The following is a 19219-nucleotide window of genomic DNA, read 5'->3' as shown; positions in this document are numbered from 1 at the left end:
TAAAGAGTTTATTTCTAAATGAAAATCTATCAGCAGATGTCAGACATCTCAGCGTTTCCCCTCTCGGAGATGGCTCCGAGGTTAAGAGCACTGACTGACGAGTCCCCATTTGATTTCAAGTCCTCCTTTCCCTTCCCTTTCTCACTTGTCAGAACATGATTACCTGTGCTTGGCGGACTGACTCAGGGCACTTGGGTTGATAATTGACGCATTTTTATAAACCACCTAACTTCATTCACAGCTAAATGAAACTGCGTTGTGTTTCTTACTGTCTGTATATTTTCATCGGCTGAAGGGCACCTAGATGGGTTTCAGAACTTGGTTATCACGAACAGTGGCAAAATAAGTATAGGTATGTGGGCATTTTTGTAGTAAGCCGACTCGATTCATATCTACTTATATGTGAAAAAAAATGTTCTCTTTGGTGGTGGTACAACAGAAGTCAAGACGTGTGAATTAGAAAAGTTTCAGCATTTATTATTTATGCTGTAATACATTTTGCATCAGGTGCATTGATAACACTAGAGGCAGCCTTTCTTATCCCCTGTGGAACTCGGAGAGCATTGATTGTGTTCCCCCATCCTATCTCAGAACGATCGTGGCCAGAGAAGAGGGACTAACATCTTCCTTCTAGAATTCTTCCAATGCAAGACTGGAAGCCCATTACTTCACATATTTTGGCTCCCTACTCTCCTTTATTGGATGGCAGGGGAGTGGATTAAAGAACCAGGAAGCAGGAGCGTTGGTAGAAACATGCTGCAGTGGTTTCCCATGCAGAGCCGAGTGACTGAGTCTTCAATACATTTGGATGCACCTTATCTAATTATAACTCTGCGGCTGGATTGTTCTTCTTTCAGTCAAGGTTTCTATCCAAGTTTCCATCTCTGTATCTGCTCCAACAGATCATTCTCAAATAACTTTCCCCATCGTTTGTAAGTACTTCCTTTGAAACCTGATTATTAACTCTAGGGAGTTCTCGCTTGTGTGTTTGCTATTTCCCAACAGGAGTCCTGTTCAGCATATCATTTGGTAGCGTTGTGGTTTGTTTGGATGGGTGGGTGGGAACACTCGTTTCTGCAGTGAGAAAAGACACTTAATGCTAGATCTGATAGTGGTGAACATGTATGTGGGGGAATCCAATAAGAGTTATAAATAGTAGCTACTGTTTATTGATCACGGGCCACACATCAAACAATGCCATGGCTCTGCATACATCATCTTAAATCTTCTTAACTGTGTGAATGAGGAAACCAGGCTCCAGTTTTCTTGAATTTATCACATGAAGCATAGTTTTTTTTTCAAAGTAAGTTTTAGAGATTGAAAACTGCATGTATGGGTTCAGATGGTTTGGAATATAATGTAGATTTTGAAAAAAAAAACATTGCTTAACCTCATTTTCTTCTGGGATTTTTGGTTTTAGAGTTTTTGTTAGGTGAGATTGTCCAGAATATACTGTGTGCTGCAGAACACAGGTAAGCAATGCTCCTTTGTTATTTCATAGGGAGCATGGCAAATCAATTACCTTTTCTGTACCTTAATGGTTCTGCTCTGTAAAATGGGGGTAATTATAGCACCAACCTCATTGAAATGTAATGGGGATTAAATGAGTTCACACGGGTAGCAATCTTAGAAACAGTTGGCGTATGGTAAGCAGTATATCAGTTAATTACAATTATTTTCATTTTTATTCCCACGTTGGTTTCTAGTTTCCTTACACTTTCCTGGAGCATGTCTTTCACAGATGCACATTTGTGCAAAGCAATGGTGTGCTCTTTTCTGTAAATCTCAGTGGATTGAACACTGAATCGCAATCAAGAGTTTAGCCCTTCATTCAATAAAGGAGGACTGCCCACAGGGACCTGTGGTCCTAGTGGGTCCCCCAATCCCAGCGACAGCCGATTAACCAGATTGTCTGGCCGAGTCTGTGAGAGTCGAGATCGGGTAGGAGTGTTCAGGGCCAGTTGCTTTTGTTAAATTCGATGAAAGTTGACCAACCCGTTGCCTGTAGCAATCTAGGTTAGTCAAACTGAGACTTGACTAAGAGGCCCATCATAATAAGCTAACAAGAAAAGCGAGCGAGGCGTTTGAGTGGCAGAGTTGTGTGGGTGGCACGGCTGTTGTTGAGGGAGCTGATGTTAGAATTTTATTGCACTGTTATTGCAGTTGAGTGAAATAGCCGTGACAAGACAAGACAGAGTCCCGGAACAATACCTGCACGCTCTCCTCTTTTCTTCTCTTTCTCTTTCTTCTTTTTGTGCCTCCTCTCCCTCCCGTCTCATCACTCTTCTCCCTTTAGTTCTTTCTCTCATCCTTCTTTTCCTCCCTTCTCTCTTCTCGTCCTCTCCTCTGTCCCTTCCTATCTTTCCTATTCTCCCTCCTTCCTTCCATTCTGGGCTTGCCTTCCTTCTGCTCTATCTCTGTGTTTTCTCATGGAAAGTCAGGCCTTTCCTTTGGGGGACAGACAATGCAGTGACTTTGGTAAGAAGTGGAACGTTCCAGCTGACCCCAGGTTAAAGGAATTCTCCTGTCAGCCCCGACTATGAAAAATACATGTTAGACAAATCTTCTGAGTGCATTCAATAAAGTTAATGCAAGGAGCAAGAAGAGAACTGCAGAGGGTCAGGGTTGAAATGGCTGCACTTGACAGAGCTCACAGAGCAATGCCAAGGCGAGCCCAGTGCGGTCTCCATTGACTGCGTGCTTGTGAATCTGTAGCAACTTGTTAGGTTGACTGTTATTGCAATATCAGAGTGGGAGACAAAGAAAGCAGAGTGGAATTATTCCCTGTGCACAGAGGTTCTGAGGTACCGGGCCTCATCTTCCCTACAAGTCGGGGGATTTGGCACCTGACACTCTGGCACTGAAGGAATACATTAAGACAAAAAAAAATTAAAGAACAGAAAAAAGAAAAAAAGAAAAAGAAATCTAGCAATATGAAAAGCTCTGCTCATGCTCTTTTTCTGCTGCCCCTTTCTCAGTGATCACGAACTCATATCTAAGCCATTTGTACATCAAAACTTGTGGTGCTGTCTGCGCACTGTCCCAAGTGTGAGCTGCCCCAAATCTGATTTCTTTCTTTGAGGACCCTGTAATTTTAACTTCTCTCAAATCCGGTATCATGCATGTATTGTTGTACTATTATTTAAGTTGTATATTAAGTGTCATTCACTCATGGAGACTATGAACCCCAAAAAGGAGGACTACATCTTTTATGAATGCTTCTCCTGTGACAGCCTCCTACCTATGATAACAGGTTCTCCATCGGTATTTGTCTCTTGATTGTTGGCATGCTTTGCCCCTGCTCCCTGCGGGTCCATAGCTAGCGACCTTAGCATGGGAGTCCCTTTTGCAGGGGACTCTCTGCTTGCTATAATTAGGCCTCCATAAATAAAAGGAGACGGCTCAGAACCTGTTCTAATACAGCCTCCTCTTTGTCCCAGGAAAGTGACAAGCCAGAACAGAGGTATTCACGAATGGACACATTTCAAGTTTGCTTGCTTCCGAGTTCGGGAGGAATTATACATATTCTTGTCTGTAAATTCCCAATGGAGCTAGCATTGCCTCATTCACACGGGTCTGAGAGGTGAGGCAGGAGGATGAGGCTGGAGGGATGATAAGCCACTTACATTGGTGGCTGGGCATCCCGGGAAGCAAGCAAGAGTCAGATGTAGCTTGAGGTGGAAGATTTATAATGATGGAGGCTTTGTGGAAGCTGCAAACCCTATCTAGAGGGGAAGGGGAACAAATGGGGTGACCGGTGTGTGTCTCCTTATTTACCAGTTGGAGATGGAGCTAGCATGCTCCCCTTGACTTCAACCTCTATTTTCCCGGCATTTTTCCAGACTCTCACTTTTAATTTGAAAGCCAATTGTGAGTGGGAAGTTTCAGTCCTGGCACACAGGTAACAAACAAGCAAATAAGCAGGGCTGAACTCCTCACTGGGTTTTCAGGTCATTCACTAACCGGTCCAGGTATCCGATTCCAAAGCAAACATATCGCATATCTATTAGGATCTCCTTGAGTCCTTTTAGAGCGAGCATAGATCTGTAGAGCAGATTGCAGGCCAAGCCATTGAGGTTTCTGAAGATGGACGTTTCATTTTTCTTTTTTAACTTCTGTGTTCAGTTTTTCAGAATGGACATTGTGACTGGTAATGTTTGAGGGAACTAGTTAATGGGGTCACCTGATAGAACTGCATTCTCCACAATTGCTCCTAGGGTGCTCACTAACCTTCTTGGAAATGTCTTGCACCTCCAATGATCATGGGAGTTTCCCTGGCCTCAGTTTCTTCGGTTATAATAAAGCGATGCACATTGATGCGCTTATTAAATATTTAGTTTCATTTCATTGGTAGCATTCCTAAGAGTGATCATATGTTTGCACAGGAAAATTCGTTGGGGAAAAGATCGCCACCTTTATGCACATTTGGTGGAGGTGGTCAGGGGGAAGGGACCGTGAACTCTCAGAGCTATTGAGTCACAGAAGGTAGGAGTAACAACTGTGAGAGCTGACCTACTTAAGTGGATTCTTTTCAAAACTTGTTATGCAAGCAGCTGCTCGGGAGGCCTGTATGGCCTCATACTCTCCATAAAAGAAAAAAAAATTTGGTTGTTAATCACTGTGGTGGGTGGTACTGTTGGGCACAGTTTTCTTAATCAAAAGGTGAGACAAAGCTTATTTTAATTGTTGGATTTATTGGCATCTCCTGACTTTATGATAAGTATTCTTTTCAGTGCAGAAGCGGGGAGCCTGAAAACTTCACTGATGCTTTGCCTCTATGACCCCATCTCACATACAGAAGCTTATCAAACGCCAAGTTGTTATCTTTCCGAGCTCTGCTCACACAAAGCGCTTCTCCATGGACATGTGCTTGCTCAGGGCCATGCCTAGGAGTCACATTGCTCTCTCTAGGTTGGAGTGGAGTCTACTGAAATGCCAAGTGGCATTTGGCTACTGACTAACCGTTAGCTGGGCGAATCCTTTTTCTCTGTAGTGAGATACTATTTAGTATTTTGGTTTTCCACATGTGGGGCTTGTTAGCTTTGTTTTGGTGCTCCTATGTGCTTCTCTGTTTGTACGAGTGTCTTGGTGGGTTTCCAAGGTGAACACCAACTGTTCCTTGATATGCCATCTCTATATGCATACAGCAGACTTCAGAAAGTCTCCAGAGACAGATGAGGAGAGCCGTTCCTAAGGTTCCATTATGAAGAGTGTTCTTCTATCCTTCTGCAATTCTTTATACACACAGGAGACTGAACCCAGGACCTTTATTTAGTTAAATGTATCCTTTACTGCTCAACTACACTTCCAGCTAAAATAGTCTGCTTGTTCAAAATTGAATCTGTTCAAATTGACCTGGGATCCTCAGGCTTTAGTTGTATTTGGAAGCCTTGTTTCACCTTAAGAGGATGGAGCTTTCAAAACCGGAATGCTTAATCCACGCCTATGGTCACAGTCTTCTCTAGAGGTCCTGGATCTTTGGGACTATAGCAGTACTCAGAAGACATTCAGAGTCCATCAGATTTGGAAGCAGGGCTAGGCAGCAGAGACCAGAATCAGGACATTCTTAGAAACGAATTGAGCACGTAAAATCAATGGAGTTGGCTTGAAATACTTTCACCAGGAGTGAATAGATGTCTCAGTTGGGTAAGTATTGCTTGTGAGCATGAGGCCTGCACACAGATTTCCACCACCCACCTATAATTCATGTACAGGGGTGAGCATTTGTGTCATAGCACGGGGCAGCTGAGACAGCGCTAAGCTGGGTGCTCCCTAACTAGTCCACTTAGTCAAATAATGAGTGAGAGAATCTGCCTCAAAGAGCTCACTGGAGAAGCAATTGAAGAAGATACCTGACATTAATTTCTGGCCTCCACACATACCCACACAGGAAAGAGTTCCTCCTCTACACATCCTGTACATGCACGCATGCACACACCCCCCCATGCATGCATGCGCACACACACCGCACACATGCATGCATGAGCATACACACGACACACATGCACGCATGCATACATACATGCACGCATGCACACATGCATGCATCCACGGACACCACCACCACCATTACTACCACCTCTTCTGATTAGCAAAATAAATTCTTCTATATAAATTATAAAATTGGAAAATTCAGTCCTTTTGATTTTTGCAAAGGTGACCTTGTGACCATGTTTGGTTTTTTTTTCCCTAAAAAGTCTTATTTTTTCGGTGTGTATAAACTTTTTTTTTTTCCATATGTGCACCACATGAGTGCCTGGTACCCTTAAAGGCTAGAAAAGGGTTTTGAATCCTTTGGAACTCGAGTTGAGCCATCATTTGGGTGCTGGAAATTGAACCTGGGTCTTTTGAAAGAGCAGTCAGGGCTGTTAACTGTTAAGTTACCTGTCTAGCACCAGCTACAGCCTTTCATAAGGACAGCCATCTGCAGATCAGAACCACTAGACACAGTGCTGGTTCTCCTTATCATTATTGATGAGACACTCCAACACTGATTGTTAAAACGACCCAGGTCAGTTAGTTTTTCCCTTGCCTCCTGAACCAAATGCTAGTCAGAAGGAGACCCAATGACCATTTGAATTTTGTCTTTCATTTCGTAAACTGCACCTTAAGTGTATTTTGAAAAGACCGGATGTTATCTAGAAGACTGACTTCTAGAATTTTCCACTACGTGTGAACGTCTGACTTATTTTGCCCAAGCACAGAAAGGCTCTGCCCTCTTGGGTGACTGGGTGACTGTGGAACGCTTGCTTTTGACTCTCAGCAGCAATTCATTATGAAATAATGGCGCAGCTTGTTTTTCCTGCCCTGAGTTTACCACAGCCAAGCCCACGTGGCTGGAGACTAACCCGACTTCCTCACGGCACAGGAAGGTTTATCGTGTGCATTCTCCCCAATTTCAGCATTTTATTAGACTTTAATTAGCATTTTCTCAGAGCTTGGCAGTTTCTGAATGTTTTAAAGTCATTTTTATTAGCAGCTTCTCCAACACACCCGTGGAGTTGCTTTGTGTTCTGTGCTTTTAGGCATGCTATTGTTTTAATGGGTTGTATTTGAGCAAAAGTGCAAAGAGGACAGACAACATTTCTGTGTGAAGCTTCGTTCCTTGCTCTAAACTATGGCAGAAAGACAAAAGCCTTGGCTGCTTATTCATGTTTGCTGTAAGCAGTAGAGTGATCCATCTCTCTCTAATTTGCTTGTGGTCTAAGTTTCTTTTTGCTTCTGAAAAAAAAGAACACCTCAAAAAACAGAAACCTCCTCAAAAATTTAATTTATGGTAAATTTGGGAAAACATCTGACTTAGAGGGAGATGCATCACTTAAATACAGCCTGGAAAAAGGTAACAGAACTAAAGAAAAATGAACAACTATGCAATTTTAGTAGGTAATAAATTCCATGTTTTTTTTCTGGTTTACTCATATGAAAAATTAGTGTAATGATATAATGGCTTATGTACCTCTTTTTATCACATAAAGGGCATCTAATTTTCTGAAATATAAACTCATGATTAAGATCTGAGAATGTTTATTAGTAGCTTCCTGATTTTCCCATTCTTTCTTATGAGCAATCCTTTACATTTGGTCTATTTGAATACTCACGGAAACTAATGATCACAATTCCAAATGAGTTCAGGATATTTCCTTTTCTAACCCTTCTCTAACTCAGTCACCCCCTTTATACATGTAATGTGTCATTTACTGAGCATTTGAAATTTGAGTTGAAAGACCTAATAACCATCTTTTTTCCTTCCTTTGTTTTACAACAGTTTGGATGATGGTTGTTAGAAAATGAGCCATTAACACTGAATTAATAAAGGATTTACTTACATGAAATAGTTTTCTACTGAAATTTATATACTTATAAAAATAATATTCTTTCTTTATCTAATATATAAGTAATTTAGTGCCTCCTGACTCATTAAAACTATTTCAATAAGATTTATAATCTGATAAGTAGAGAGAAAGACTCACATTACGTAGAGGTTTAAAACTATATAGTCATGACCATATATATTTACTTTGCTTTTTTAAAAAGTGTGTTAATTTTGCAGCTTTAATACAGAATTTATTTCTGCCTTGACAGTTCCTTACACTTTATCTTTTAATATGTAAGATTGGAAAGCACACAGCCAGCAACTGAATGAGCAAAATAAATTTAAAAACCCCAGCACATGGGCTTAGTTAAATTAGAAAATACTTGTTTATAATTAATAACTAGTTACTTGAGAGAGTTAATATCCTTATCAATGCACATTGCACACTCAATTGGTCTTTTCCTATTTACTGGTTTCATAGATCAAAAGTAAGCAAAACCATATATTTTTGAGAAATATAAATGTAGATGCATGTATGAGTATTTGCATATAACAGTTCAATTATGTGATAAAATGAACCAGAGGAGTTTTTTGACCATTTCAAGGAGACTCCACAACTTTCACATATGTATTTGTTCATTTTCTCTCCTTTGCGCCAAATATATTTCTATTTACTTCGTGATGTATAAAAATGCTTAATATTTATTTCAAAGAATCAATTTCAGAATGATACAACAAAAGATCAACTTATATTTTAGTGATTTTCCTGTTGGCCATGTGGTACTGAGAACGTGGAAGAGGGCGAGTCCCGAGAAGCACAGAGGACTCACCTTTTCCAGGTGACCTGCGTGACTTCGGGAAGGGAAACAGATGCAGGTTCTCCCTGATAGTTTTAGATCAAATCTGTTCCTCTGAGAATAATTTTGGTTTTCCTTTTCAGTCCACATTTCTCCTTTAATTACTATGACTCACCACTATTGGTGAATAATTAACACTCTTAAGACTCTGTGTTTTCACAAATCTTTCCTTTAACGCTGATGGCTGAGTCTCGGGAACCTTTCGCTGACTTACTTTCTGCTAGGATTTCTTCATGTAGACTGGTCTAGGCTTTCCTAGGTAGTTTTGACTCATGCCTACCAAGATCTGCTACACAGCATTTTCTTATGGAACTGAACTTTTGAAATGATATTTTTACAGTATATACTCAAAGAAGGGATGGCATTTCTTTCTATTTACCTGGATGGGGGCAGAATGAAAGAAAAATGAAAGCAAATTCAACTTTGTAGAAAATTGTTAAATTTACTTGAATTAAAATAGCTTTTTGTAGTATTTAAGTGGTCCATTTAAAGGTAAAAATTTGTAGCTTTGAGGTAGCCTGCTCTCCCAACAGCATAAGATCTAACATTTTAATGTTTTATTGAAGAACAACGACAATAAAGTTACAATTAGTCACCATTATAGACAAGTACAACTCTTTCCTAACAGAAAATGTTTTCACGGTTTACAGTATCTTTGAAACTTGGGTCCAGTGAGTGAGAATCAACTGGTTATACATCTTTAGGAGAAGCGATCATTTCCTGAGGGGTCAGATTTGGAGAACTAGTTTACCTACGATCGTAAACCTGATGGGTCAAATCAAAACGCTAGCTACATGTCCGAGGGACTAAGACTGGAGGAAGGTTTAACTGAGACCTATCTTAGCCGTGATTCGACACCCACGTCAATGGCATAACCCCAGCAAGAAACACATTGAATGTTCCGAAAAATTCATTCTCAAGGCATGCACATGCAAACAAAGAGAACCCCAACAACACTCACAGTTCATTTGAATTCACAAGGGAAAATTTTCAGGACGAATGTTGCTTTGACGTTGTCTTATGGATGCAGAGGGAAGCCAAACCTGTTTTTAATTGCAAAACCAAATGGTTTATGCATGGGGCTCTGCCATGCTTGTGCGAACATGTTGCTTTTATAGTTCTCTCCCCTTCCCCCCACGCGAGACTAGGCTTGCCAACATTGTGTTGGAGCATGGTCACATTTAAAATGAGAAGCCTTGCAGGGATTTTGGGAGGTGGGGGGTGGGTGGCGATGTCAATCTGTCAGAGATGTCGCCAGGAGTGGATCTAACTGCCTATCTGTTACCACTTGCTAATTAGGGATTGGGGTGATCATTGTCATAAACCTTGCCATGAAATGTGCAATAAAATGCATTTTCTGCGGGCAGAGGGTGCTGTTTTCAGAGGGTGGAACAAATTCTAAGGATTTCTAATAATCAGAACATCGCAAAACCTGGACCTAGAGTTGTTTTACTGTTTAATGTCCCGATGAATACACACATTGTTGCTTGCGTTGAGTTGCTTCAGGCGCATAGCTGGAATTCCAGTACAGGAAAAGTAAGTAGAATCCAGGCCATGGAGAAGTTTATCTTCATAGGGCCAGCAAGAGCATTTAGAAATACACTGTTCTTACTAGAGTCATGCTGGACAGGCATAAGAAACAAACCAGGAATTAGCAATAAAAGCAGTTTCCTTGCCTCTGCAAGGAGCAGAGAGATCGTGACACAGTCAGCTCGTAAGGTGTTTTGAGATGAGTCTGTGGTTCTGAAGATTACTTACAGATAAGGTAGACTCAGAAAAGGAGGCCCAGGCTTTGTGAAGGAAATCTCTGTGCTTCTGCCTAGGACCGGCAAATGAAAGGTTCCCCTAAAATGTTTTCTGCTTCTGTGTCCAGTGCTGAAGCCTTTGGCACTGCCAGCTCACTGGCTGTCACTGTCACCTCATCTCCACGTTCCTCTTATTGGCTGTCCTTTATACAGGGCACATACACACACTCCCACTCCCCCATACACCGACAGACACATAAACACACACAAAGATACACATTGACAGAGAGACAGACACACACACACACAGACTGAAACACACACAAAGTTTGGCTTTAAATGTTAATTTCAGAGCCATTGGGAACACGAATCCAAATGCTAAGATTAAAAAGTATGTTCTTTTATTTACGAAAATATCACGGGAGTACCATTAACCTGTACAAACACTATGTTAATAATTAGAAAGTATAAAAAAAGAATTAGAAAGGAGGTCACTCTTTTCTCAATGAATCAAGTAGCATATTTTTTGATAATACTTTTTCTTCTGTTCTCTTCTGATACAGAGTCTTGCTATGTAATTCTTGCTGGTTTAGAGCTTTCTAAGAAATCCTCACTAACCTCAAACTGGTTATCCCCCTGCGTCTGCTCCCAGTTGCTGATATTGTAGATATATACAAAACCTTGACTATATCAACAAATTTTCTTATGACCAAAGATGTTGACTTATCTATTTATTTATTCTCAAAGGAGGGACTGAACAAACCTTGAGGAAGACAAGATCCTAAAACGCCTTCCCTTGAGTACTTTGGAAGCTGTGACCACCAGGAGAGCAGGAGCTGAGCTACCCATTCGAGGAACTTGGCCTGTTGGGTGGAGGGAATCACGTGATAGAGCAATGGGAATGTCCACCCATCTGTAGTCTTCGAGGGTCAGGCTACAAAGTGTAGTTTATTCAAAATTGTTTATTGATGCGTATGTACATTTAAGCGAATTGATGAAGAATATTCCACTCTGACACTCAATACAAACTGCTTTTCAGTTCTCATGGTCTTTTTATTTCAGAGTCTATATTTCATCCTTTAAGTCTTTTTCATCAGAACCAGATTAATAGCCACAGTGCTTATACTTGAAGCAGGTGATTGGCTGGCTGTTTTGGTCTTGTGTTTCTTCTAGATTATGTATCCAGAGCTCATAACACTGGCAACCATCCTCAAACAGAATTCAAACTTCTTGAAGGCAGAAATGAGCACCATAACCTCAGTTATATGCCATGTATTAACAAAATATGTGACAGTTATTGAAAGCAGGTGCTTTTATTAGAAATTTGTTAGAAAATATAATAAAATGACTCTTTAATAAAATGACTAATAAAATGAAGAAACGAAGGTTCATATAACTTAAGTGATTTTTCTACAAGTGTTTGCTAGAAGCTAACTTGTGAATCAAAACCATAGCTAAACATCACTTATGCCTTCTATGTCAATCTAACAGAGGATGCCATGGAAGGAAGGAGTTTGGTGCTAGGGCAGTGGCATGGTTTTTGGGTTGAATTAGTAGATGATCTGTTTTGAAAGTAGTTCAGTAAGACAATAAAAATACAACACAGTTCTTTCCCCTGTAAGTAGGAGCTTTGTGGAGACAATTTTATTTGTGTGTGTCTGTGTGTGTGTGTTTGTGTGTGTGTGTATGTGTACAGATATGATATATGGGGGACAATAGGAGGTTGACACTGGGGACAAAGGATGCCATTTAGATTGCCATCTCCATCTTCAAGGGTTGAGCATAAGAGATGAGTTGTATCGGCTTCTTGTCTTGGGCACTCTAGAGAACATGTAGTAAGGTAGCCAGCACAGAGTCAGAGGATCTCTGGTGAAACTTCGGAGGATTCTGGAAACACAGAGGAAGGAGAAGGAGCTGTAGAAAGTGAGGCAATAGGCGAGATGTGCCCGATTTTGGCAAAGCTGTGGGCGGAAAGCTGGTCTGACCTCCTAAGACACACAGCAGCTCCCTAGTGAAGCTGTGACTCAGGACATGTGGCAACGAACCCTAGCGAGAAACACCCTGGCTTTCAGGCACAATGCAGTTCTCAACCCTTGTCAACCAGGGCTGGCTATATACATTTCAGACCCGTGATTTATGGATTTTATCATTCATTTAATACCACACAGTGGCAGTTTTCAATAAAAATATTAGAATATTAAAATTGCTCTTAATATACAAAATCATCGCCATCGTATAATGCATAACTGGTGGCCCATACATACAGATGTATTATGCTATCAGAACAGTGAAAACGATGCAGATCACTAGCTCTGTTTTTGACAGTGCTGAAGATCCAAACAGGCCCTGGCACATATTAGGCACGTGTTCTCTCAGTGAGTTACAGCTTCAGTTCTGAGTCATTTGCTTTTATTTCATTCCTGGATCCACACTTACTCCACGAGCACCATATTATTTTTTCTGTGTTCTGGAGTCTGGAGGATCCCATGGCTCACAGGTCATGGGTTGTCACAAGAACTCTGTGGGAATTGAGCAACAGGAAGGCAGGAAACATTGTGTGTATTTTCTCTGCTTCAGAATATTCACCACCGACCTATTGGATGTCACTTATATGACTTCATTTCCAAGGTGGAATTGCTAAGAATTTCAAGACAGCAGCGGCCAAGCTCTGAATCAAGGGAAGGATCCTTCTCAGCAAGAGGGTGGGTGTGACTGGCTGAACAGGGTCCTGAACCTAGTCTCGCTGTCAGCATGATGTCAACTCTGACAGCAAAGCAAGGGCAAAAGATCAAACAGGAGTTTTCTGCTGTCTGACCCTGAGGGATCAGCCATCCTTCATCTTGCTAAAATCCAGACCACGAATACCAAAGTGAGTATTCAAAAGGCAGGATAAATCTCTACCCCTGTGCATTTGGATGAACTTGAACAGGGGCCCGACTGGCCACATGTACACAGTAGGAATACGTCCCCTGTACTCCCTTTAGATTTTCTGGGTGACTTGACTTTTCCTCTTTGTAATGATATGACAATGGGTGCATGAAAGTTTATGTTGGACTTTGCTGGGGATTCAGAAAAACTTCACAAATATGTTACTTTCATTTCAAACACACACACACACACACACACACACACACACACACACACACACACGCACGCACACAAACTGATAAATTGGTTTTCCTCCTGGGTTAGATTTCAACTCATGGTTTGTCCTAGCAAGCGGTGGTTTGAGTTTCTTCTGGCTAACATTTTCTTTTAGTTTCACATCCCAATATCCTGTGTATATTTTTTCTGCAGCAATAAAACTCCTTTGTTTTTGCAATAAAACTCTTAAGTATTCAAATGTAAGTTAAGTTATCCTTGTAAACCGCCATATTTTGTCCTAATGCATAGTCTATTTAAAACACCCATCTTTCAGGCTTTTTCTTCACCGGCTTTGTGGCTTGTGTTTGGAAATACATCACACAATGATAATATCAATAATGAGACAGATATGTGTTAATATTAGTTAAATGCTTATTTTGAAATAAACATGGTTTTAAACATTTTTGAACACATCAACTCATTTTGATGCTCACAATAACCCTATGAACTCGGTGTCATTGTTAAAATTATACTCTTACTGGCTTGAGTTCTTCAGTCAGAGTCTGAATCCTGATTCGGTTAATCACTAGCTGGGAATTCGTAGAATACTTACTTTCTTCTGTTTGGTTATTGCTAAAATTGTGTCTTCTTTTAATGCTGATCAAGTACTGAAAGGCATGAGACATGCAAAGTGCTTAGAGCAATGCAAGTCACATAGTATCTTTCAATACATGTTAGCAAATTGTTGTTATTTATTATTATTCTTGTCCTTATCACAATTATTATTAACTAATTTTCTTCCAGGAAGGACTTCCTTTTCAGTGGTTCTCTCTTAGGAAAGACTTTGTAGCATCTTAGGGCTCTTAGGGCTTTTTTTTTTTTTTTGTTCATCACCGAACCTCTGCTAATCTGGGAACTTAGCAGAGATTGAGGTGGGGACTATGTGAAAAGGCCGGACTGGAAATGCTCAGCAGAGAGTGAATTTTCATCAGTGATCTGCAGCGCTTTATTACAGAGCTCCTGCTTCACCCACGCAGCTTTACTGGTTCTTGATGAAGCATCTTTGGCTAGTACTCTTCCCTTTGTTTAGCTTTTAAGGTAGAGTTTAATGTAGCCCAGGCTGGCCTTGAGCTCATTATGTAGCTGAGGATGCCTTTGAACTCCAGATTAAGGTTACAGATAATACAAACCCATGCCAAGTTAATGCAGTGTTGGTTATTAAATAGCCTAAGACTTTGTGTATGCTAGGTAAATGCTCTACCAGGTGAGCTACATTTTCAGTCTCCTTCCATCTTCAAAATGGCAATACTGTGTTACATATAGTCCTGAGCTCAGTGTTTTTCTTTCTGACTAGAACTTGACCTTCCCTCCATCTGTTGTTTCTCTCATCTTTATGAATTCCATTGTTGTTATTATTGTTTTTATCATTATCATCATCATTACTATTATTATTCATTACTATTATTGAGGCAGGTTTTTTTCTATGTGGCAGCCGAGGCAGTTCTGGAACTCACTATGTAGCCAGACTGTTCTTCAATTCACGGTCTTCCTGCTTCTGGCTTCACACACACACACACACACACACACACACACACACACACACACACCACATCTCCAACAACTTCCACGGTCTGTACCAAAGCTGCTATTTGTGCTCAACTGTTGGTCTAATTTTGTAATCAGGAGATCCCCTGAGCTCTGACAATGTGACTTCTACTCTGAGGAACGCAAGGAAGGGTGAAGACATGTGCAGTGAGACACTGGATGAATGGAAGCACAGTTGTTCATGGCTGTTTCACGCTTCCGGCCTTCCACAAACTGCCTGCTCACTTCCGCAACTGCGCCATACAACAGGAATGGCCAGCATTGCCGTCCACTTCCTTCTTTCATTGAATCGGTTGATTTCTTCTCTCTTGTAAACTCAAGGCACCTTAGTAGATCGTGTCCGTGGCGTTACTTTGGGTAGTAAGCAGGTTATTTCTGTCACTTGAATTACAGCCCTTAACCAATCACCTACAATGACCAAATATAAAAAGGTGATCTTTTGCATTCTTCTCTGGGCAGTTTTCCATTTTACACCCAGCTTCCCATGGGATTAAATGGCACAATAATATTTTGTAATTGGACATAACTTGAATAAATTAATGTATAAAAAGTGAATTGAATCCAAAGAGATGATAAAAGCTATTGCCATATTTCACAACTTAAAATGTAGCTCGTGCTCCACAGCAGGTTAATTCTGCGGTAATAACTTCAGTGCTAGGCTCTGCTCATCCGCCTCCTTGTTCTTGGCCTTTCTCTTATCTCTCGCCACTGTGGGGCCTCCAAGGCTCAGATGTCCCCAGCAATGGTTCATCGAGTCATCTAATTGGATGGTGGAAAATCACTTTTTCCACACCCTCCCCTTTATATCATTTTCAGCATATAAATATCCAGTTCGTTAATATGAACTTAAGGTTTATAAGGAGTCTCATGAAGTGAAACTTACAATCTTCGCTACGGACTCGTGTTTACTATGTGTCAACAGAGGCTGGAGGGATGGCTCAGTAACATGTGCTGTACAATCTGGAGGCCCCGAGTTCAGATCCCAGAACCCCAATAACAAGCTGGGGAGAGTGGTGCCATCTGTCCCCTCAGTTCTAGGAAGTGGAGGCAGAAGACAATGAGCCCCTGTAGCTCATTTGTTATTTAGTTACCCTGAATTGGTGAGCTTTAGGTTCAGGGAGGCACCTCGTCTCAAATAATCAGAACAGAGCTATAAGGAATGCTCTGTAAGCCAAACGAGGTGTTCATGTGCACATCCATCCACGTCCGTGTCTCCCCACCACATGCCCACTTCATACTAACCTGTCCACATCTCTCTTTCTCACACACACACAGAGAAACGAGAGAGAAAGCTTACTGATATATGTAAAAATAACTGCAGTGCCTTAGAATTCTCTTCTGGGAATCCAAAGCTCAGCCCACATGTCATATGTCATATGTAATATGACCAGGCTGGAGATCTGAGTTTTCTTCATGGGAGATAGAAAGAATAATTTGACCTCTTTTTATTTTTCAGGCATGGTAGGAATCAGTAGCTTAACTATGCAGGGAAAACCTCCAATCTATCTATCAGGAAGATTATGATTATATTCCTATGATAATTAGCTATAATCTACATATACAAAGCAAATTGGAGACATGAAAAGCCCCAATTTTAGACCATTCTCGCACTGGAAATATTGAAATATAAGAAATATTAGGTATTCAGAGTAAAATACTTTGGAAAACATTTTGGCTTGTACTTTCTTGACCAAACTCCAATTCTATATTTTATGTGTGGTGGTCTCCCACTATCTGTAGTATTCGTGGTGAAGGCCTGGCTCAATTGTCTGATTGTTTCAGTGAAGAACTAAGAATGAATTCTGAAGTTATCTTTGACAAAATCTGACCTACGTTTTTTCTTTTACAAGATGCAAATTACATTTAGTTGTTAGTTCATTTCAAAATGGACTTTTAATCGAATTGGCAAATTGATAATTAAGATTTTTTTTTTCTCAGAGAGCAGAGTAGAGTGGTCCTTATCTTTAGGCCACAAGTGTGCATAATAACTGTCGGAGTACATCTGCCGAGGGCCCTTTTTCAGGGCCCCTAAAAGTCCCTAACAACAACAACAGCAACAGCAACAATAACAACACAAACAGTAATAGCAACACTAATGAACACAACAATGCCATTTGATGGGTGGATCCTGCTTTCTCTATGTTTTCCGTGTGTTCACACACATTCTCTCCTTTGCTTTCGTGTGTGGCTTACATATGTAAAAATCCATTTTACATTTGAAAAATCAGATCTAGAATGTTTAAATGATTTTTCTAGAGTCAGAGAGCTAAAACAGAGCAGTGCCCGTGGTTTCAAATTAAGTGTCTTCTACCACCCAGTTTATCTGATGCCTCCCGCTTGAGCCATTGTCTTGGTGCCTCCGTCTGTGCCCCTAGATTCTAAGCCTGACTTTCTGCACCATCTTATTTCCTACTCGCTCATTTGAAAGCCGGCTCCACTCCGGGAAGCCCTCTATCACTTCTGAGGTCCTTCCTATCTCCAAATATAGTGAACTGTCCTTTAGGAAACAAAGTCCTATAGAAGTGTTGGGAATAAGTGACTGTTGAGTACCTTGTCCTCTGTGGGACATTATATCACCTCTTCCAAGGCTCAAGAAATGTCACAGAAGAACCAAAGGGTGGGAGGAGTCCTGTAAAATGCTGTCTTCTGGACCTGATACACAATAGTGCTCTTCTTCATTTCATTATGGATGGGGGAGAGACTACGGTAGTTACACCCTTCCTGGGGGAGCCATTGATGGGTACGATTACAGAGAAAAAGGGAAAGTGGTTTTTTTTCTCTGTTGGTTTTGTTGTTGTTGTTGTTTGTTTGTTTGTTTGTTTTTTGTGTGGTGTAACCACTGGTTAGTTGTCCATGGTCTAATTGCTGTCCTCACCTCCTACCCCCAACCCTATGCAAGCAATCCTAACTAAACTCCATGGGTCACAGAAAAAGAAAGGTCATGAAAGTAGGAGGGGAAATTTTTAGGAAGAAGCGAGTGGGACTAGGATGAGAGAAGGTAACGGGAGGTAAATATTACAAAATGTCTTCTAGAACCGCATGAAATTGTCAAAGGATTTCTTAGAAGTTCTAGTGCCTGATGATTCTGGCCTCTGTCATTCCTCTGTTTTACTTCTTAGCTTCCTCATTATGTTGAGTTCCCATTAGCTCTATCTTATCCTGCCTTCAGGGTACCGAACAAGGGAAGAAGTCATGGATAAGAGGAGGTGGGCAGAGGCCGCGAATGAAGGTCGATGCGGAGAGATTGAACAGGAAGAGGGAGGGAGGGAGGCTGTTAAGGAACAGTGATGTGGTCAGCTACGGAAAGTGGGAAAGGATAAAGAATGGACAGTCTGTGCAGCACGGACTAGGCAGATGGTAGAGGCAGTTGCCAGGGTACTTAGTAATGGAGGGTTCACACAGGAAAGCGACACAGGTGACGATGGTGGACCTGGCAGCGTGGCATGCTTCTAAGGATGCAATCACAGGCCAAGGCTGTAATATTTAGAACTAGACCACTCTTGATGTCGTTATTTGCTTACTTCTCCATTTGTTTTATGGCAAATACTTCTAGGCAGAAGCAGTACTTTCATTCCAAATATACTTACAGCTATCCCCATGTGGACGTGTCTTTTGTTACCCGCATGTCTCTACTTGCGTGCTCACTTTCTGTTTAACTGTAAAACAGCCTAATGATTTCAGGCTCATCTGCAAAACTGTTGCCAGTAATGTTGTCCTGGGTTAATGCAAAGCCATTGCCAACTGCTTTCTGGATGCCTCTGTCCAGTGGGCTGTGCATCCTTTAAACAGTTGTGTGGTTTAGATTAGATCTCCCCAGTTTGTTGATGAGAATGTCAGGTCGGACAGAATCAAAGGCTTACAGAAGTCTAGAGAGATTACATCTTCTGCATCCTTTTTATCTACAAGGTCTGCCACTCCATCATAGAGGGAAATTAAATTGGTCTGGCATGATTTGTTCCTTTAAAAGCCCTGTTGGTTGCTACCCTGCCTGTTATGCTCCTGGGTGATTGCAAATTGATCATTCTGATGATTTAGCTCAGAAACTCCCTTGGCCTTGTGTCTTAGGCCAGCCAATATTTCTCTTTCCTTCTTCTTGAAGATGGATATTGTGTTTA

General features: G+C 41.0%; 2 long non-coding RNA genes across 4 annotated transcripts in view; one reads left to right on the top strand and one right to left on the bottom strand.

Moving 5' to 3' along the window:
* The window catches only part of LOC146891940 (uncharacterized), a 29504-nt gene extending 19741 nt beyond the window's left edge, over positions 1-9763 (bottom strand). For all 3 annotated transcript variants that reach the window (XR_015005043.1, XR_015005041.2, XR_015005042.2), the window contains exon 1: positions 9632-9763. This is a non-coding gene — a long non-coding RNA (uncharacterized LOC146891940). The remainder of the gene's footprint in view (positions 1-9631) is intronic.
* LOC146891939 (uncharacterized) lies at positions 8569-11458 on the top strand. Its single transcript, XR_015005044.2, has 2 exons — positions 8569-8652; positions 11163-11458. It is a non-coding gene; the product is annotated as an uncharacterized LOC146891939 (long non-coding RNA).
* Positions 11459-19219: the final 7761 nt, after the last annotated feature.

This window comes from Myodes glareolus, chromosome 14, assembly GCF_982192425.1.
Source record: "Myodes glareolus chromosome 14, mMyoGla1.1, whole genome shotgun sequence".
NCBI classification, from domain to species: domain Eukaryota; kingdom Metazoa; phylum Chordata; class Mammalia; order Rodentia; family Cricetidae; genus Myodes; species Myodes glareolus.
This window is presented reverse-complemented; position numbering and strand designations above follow the sequence as displayed.